This window comes from Argopecten irradians, chromosome 15 (assembly GCF_041381155.1).
Source record: "Argopecten irradians isolate NY chromosome 15, Ai_NY, whole genome shotgun sequence".
In the NCBI taxonomy this organism is placed as follows: domain Eukaryota; kingdom Metazoa; phylum Mollusca; class Bivalvia; order Pectinida; family Pectinidae; genus Argopecten; species Argopecten irradians.
The window spans coordinates 4,533,944-4,539,309 of NC_091148.1; the positions used below are offsets into that span (position 1 = coordinate 4,533,944).

Sequence of the window (5,366 nt, forward strand, 5' to 3'; positions counted from 1 at the left end):
GTTTTGCTTCAACTTATGAAGAATAGTTTTCAAATTTTTGATCTCTTGATTATTAACAATAAAAGATACATTTAGGTGATCCTCAAGTAACTGAATATATTGAAAAATGCTGTCAGATATACCCTTATTCCAAAAATTTGATTTTAGAATATTGAAAAGAACATATTTGCTAATAAACATAATTTATAATTACCTACTGTAATATACATATAGATATGACTGAAATTTAGTGGAGTGAAATTTAGTTTTACAACATTACAAAACTGCCTTTCATAGTTTACATCATAGATTGTTACATGTAAAACATATTTTCTCACAGCAAATCATTATTAAGCAACTTGCACAGGAACGCATTGTTTCCTGCACACATCACAAACGTGAATGTTAGGCAAACGCCTCTGTCAATGGCCGTTTCCACTTTATGGTCTGGAAAAATTATGTATTCTTTAAGTGGTTGGCGCTTATACATCCAGAACTTCACTGTTTCTGTTTTTACATAAAAATTGTCTCCAGATTCATTTATTACTCTATAGTCCCATCCCACACCAAGTGGTGTTTCTAGACTCTGACGTTTTTTGATATGGTACACTATCCTGTGTGTTGTAACCTTATAAACGCTTGCATGTTCTTGAAGAGACTTGAAATCTTCCATATCAGTTATTCGCCAATTCCGAAGAATAATCCTAGAATCTGTCGATTGTGACTTGGCTAAGCGCTCCTTAATTTGCGACCTGCATGGGACAAAGACTAGAATAGGAGTATTTGATGCTTAACTATATTAAATGTATCAATGAACCTATGATAAACAGATATTGATTCAGTAATCAGAAATTAACAAACCACAAGAATAACCGGACAAAAAGAGAAATGAAGAATATCTATCCCTCATATGCAATCAAAGCAGTCTGGAAAAAAAAAAACAAGTAAATTCTTAAAATTACAAAAATCAATGTCACAGTGACCTTTAGCTTTGGTATTTGCAAAGCATACCATCTCATCAATTTAAATTATTTTGGGCATAATCATATTCTGAGTTTATCTTAGCCCCTTGATCAGGTAGGTGTTGATCATGTTCTCCGTATCTAGTCAGACTTCATAATCATTGCTGGCGTTGTAATATTATTCTTTTATCAAGAACAATAACCAAAACAATGAAGTACCAACCACCACCCCTGCGCGTGACTAATAACTTCGTGTATCTCGTTTTCCCCCATCCCATAACCGATGCGCTACTGACTAAAACCTCTGTTGGACAATTGCTTAGACTACAAGTATCAAAAGACAGACAGCAGCATTTTGTTGTTGCCATCAGACATGACTAACTGCGATGACACAATATCGCATAAATATAAGCTCAGATGGGTCTTAAACCAGTAATGAGCTAATTAACAAAACACTTACAGACAAGTATGTTTTGCAAGTGTGTATTGGTTGATACACTAAGTTCTGAACCAAATCCTCCCTGCTCAGCCACTCGTCATAACGTTTTTGGCCAGCCTGCAGAAAACACAAAAATATTGTAAATGATATACATACCCATGTTACTAATTGGGATAACTTGATACAATTACAGTATTAACTCACCACATGAAAAAATTCAGATATGGCAGATAAAAAAGACATTACATAAAAAAATATGCATTATCACCTTCTTTACTATTTTTGTGATAGCTAGTACATGTAGATAAATATAGACTGTATATATGGATTCTCCAATTCTTTAAAAGTGTACATGTACATGTACATGTATCAGACTGGAGTTTTGAACTTCATCCCTCTAAGCACATAGCTAGTCACATGTAATGTCCTATTGATATAGGGTTCAAGTTCAAACTGCATTTAGACATTTAATCAATCTTTATATCACAGTAAAATGCACTTAAATGGTATATACCAAAAATCACACCCTTAGAAACTCAACATGAGTGATCTTCTAAGCATGATGTATGGAGCAACTCATCCCAGTCTCCATCACATAACGATAGTCTAGACACAGTATACTTTTCTTCTGATTTGGAATCATCTAGGCGGCTACGGAGTTACTCTTAAGGTCTGTTCTGGTTCGCATTGAGAATTTTTCAACAGTTATATAGAAAATAACTACGAGGGCTTGCACGCCGTGAGGGAGTGGTAAAGGTTGTGTCATGACCCGATGATCATCATCATGTAGTCCATCGATATCCACCGCTGGAGTTACAAATACAAATCCTATGTTAAGCGGACAGTTTGTCAGTTACTGATCGCAGGCCTGTGTGTTTTTTTCTCCGGTACTTCCGGCTTTACTCCTCCAGATTAAACCTGGCCACGTCATTACATGACCCTGGCTTGTTAATGAAGGATGTTAAACTAATAAAACACAAGCCCTAGAAAAACTCAAAAGACATTTCCAAACTTACCCTTGCTGTTGGTAAATAAAATAAATCAATATGAAAACTCACCAATGTAGTGGATTCTGACTTTCTTGTTTTTACTGTCCTCAACTGTGATTGGCCACAATTTATCACCATCACTTGGCCTTGAATAACTTCTAGCAGTATCTTTTTCTGCATATGATACTTTAAGTAGTTCACTGAAATCAAAATATATATATAAATATTTAAAATCATATATATATAACAATACTAATGATAAATTTAAAGAAAAATCCTTATGGATGAAATCTATAAGAAATAAAAACAATAACGACTGACTAGTGAGCGCTTTCGCCCCATTCAAGGGAGCTCTTCAGACTGTTTATTCACCATCATATTTATAATAAACAGTCTGAAGAGCTCCCTTAAATGGGGCGAAAGCGCTTACTATTCAGTCGTTATTGTTTTTATTTCTTAACAATAAATGTCAAGAGGACATCCGACTCCTCTCCTTACTTATAAATGTCAAGAGGACATCCGACTCCTCTCCTTACTTGTAAATGTCAAGAGGACATCCAACTCCTCTCCTTACTTGTAAATGTCAAGAGGACATCCAACTCCTCTCCTTACTTGCTTGAAATTGAATTTTATCCTGCAACTGTCCCACATACTGACCGATAACTACTGCCGGGTAAACCTGTGCTTTATCCGTCAATACGAAATGCTTTATCCGTTAATACGATCACGTGAATTTGTTCCATATCTGACGGAACTTTTTCTAACTTGACCCCAAACTTGAACCTTCCAGTGAATGAAACGTCATTCAGTCCCGCTAAAACGTGACGTCACATTCACCGAAATGACGTCATTTTTACGATATCGAAAATCTCGTATGGCGGTGTCGTCGTTTTCTTGGCTCATGGCAAAGGTATGTATTGCTAAGTAATTCTTTAATAGGTATTTATTGTTATTTGAGTATTTTCATTTCCTTTCAGTGATATATCAAACTGAATAGAATATTACGGGTACTGTTTGTGAATGCGCTTATTTATTTCCCACGGCAGTAAAAAGGAGTACACTCTCATTCGGTTAAGTGAATGAATCTTTATCTCCGCATCAAAGAAGCGTCTCGCTTCGAGCGAAACAAAGTAAATAACTGTCAATTTGCTTTCGTTTTGAATGTCATAATGGTTGCAGGATAAACAGAATACATGGTTTGTATCTTACAATACAAGTTTTATTTTGGTGCTCGACACGGAAAGCCGAGATGACTCGGCAAAGCCTCGTCATCTCGGCTTTCCTAAGTCTCGCACCAAAATAAACCTTGTATTGTAAGATACAAACCATGTATTCTCTATGTTATAGTCCACCTTCTCTAGTATTTTAATCGTCCAAAAGAGGTATTCTAATTTCTGCTATCTTTTATTGCAGCAAATATTGTATTGGAGTCACCTACAAAGAAGTGTAACAACGAAAAAGCCATATTTTGAAATATTTGCATCCCAGACAGTGTTAACCTGGTATAAATGATACTATAGGACCTTTTTTTTCTAGACTTTACGAATCATGTGCACACATCAACTACCGGATACAATTATGAGAAACAACAGAATATATAATTTTAAAACAAAAATGATTAATTTTCACGTGACAGTTTTTGACAGCTTGAAAGAGAACACACAACACACAGAATTGGGAAATCTCAATAGCCGCTGCATCAGCATATATTCAGTCAGCGTATTGATTTATCAAATATATGTTTTTACACAATTTCGTTTTACTAATTTAAAAGAGAAGTATGCGTATGTATATATGATGATAGCTGTGTAATACTTTGTCATGTTCATGTATTTTGATCCATGTCAGCATGTTATGTAAGGGCCTTGTAATATTTGCATAAAATTATTAATTTCCTGTATGTATCACGCGTGTTACCTCCTCTCCAGCACCCTCCGGGCGTATTGGTTTTGAATGTGTTGTGCATCATAACAACAATCTCTATACTTTAGGAGTTACTATCACTGCCATAAAACTACATATCCACTCTGGGACAAATTCGTAGTAAAACTGAAGACATATAAGAAATAAAACCAATCAGAGGCCAATTGGTACTTCGGATTTCGGAGAACGACGCCCAACCTTAAGGTAGCTCCATACTTTTGGAAAAACCCATGTCATTTTTTTCTAAGAGGTCTTATTTTCTTGGATTTTTCATGTAGATTTCAAATCTGTAAAGATAAATGGGTGTTCTCGAACTACTTTTTGAGATATTTGAGCTTGAAATATACCATCCATGCAAATTTGCTGAAAGAAAATAGAAAAATTCATAAAATTATGTTTTCTGTAATATTAGGGTGAATGTAGTCTCGATCCTGTTGATTTTTTTGTCCTAAATTTCTTACGATAGAACAATATACAAAACTGTTTTATTTTTACAAATGCTAACTAATTTCTGTTATTTCCCAGGACCGTTTCTATACGTAATTGCCATGTTTTGCCATATTTTCGCCCGTAAAAAATCAATGAATAGGCCAAAAAGGAAATGAAAACCCATGTCAATTTCACAATATTTGTATATGATATGCCCAAGGTAATATGTTTTTCAAATATCATATAAAAACACGGGGTCCTCGATCAAAATTTCACAATTTTGTAAGCTTGAAGTTTGTAACTCGCAACCCTACCCCCATTTCATCTAGTGCTAAGATGGGTTTATATTTTACTATTTTTTGAAAATCATGCCGCAAAAAAACATTCCACATCAGTTCATACGTTTTTGTGATATTATATCTGGTTTATGTCTGTTTGTTTTTATCATTTTCTCCAAATTGTGTGTTTAAAGGAAATCCGTATGCGATTTTTTTTAGAATTCCGGAATTTCGGTCCGGCCGGGTCCCCGTCTAATGATTTATAGCGACGAAACGGCACTTCCGGTGTTTAAAAATCCATTCCCATTTACGACAGGGACCGCAAAAACCTAAGAGATAGCATATAATTTTCACTTCACTGCTTTTA

General features: G+C 35.0%; 1 pseudogene; it reads right to left on the reverse strand.

Annotated features, from left to right (window-relative positions):
- Window positions 1-306: 306 nt before the first annotated feature.
- On the reverse strand, window positions 307-3,220 carry LOC138309637 (uncharacterized; annotated as a pseudogene).
- Between the last annotated feature and the right edge of the window lie 2,146 nt (window positions 3,221-5,366).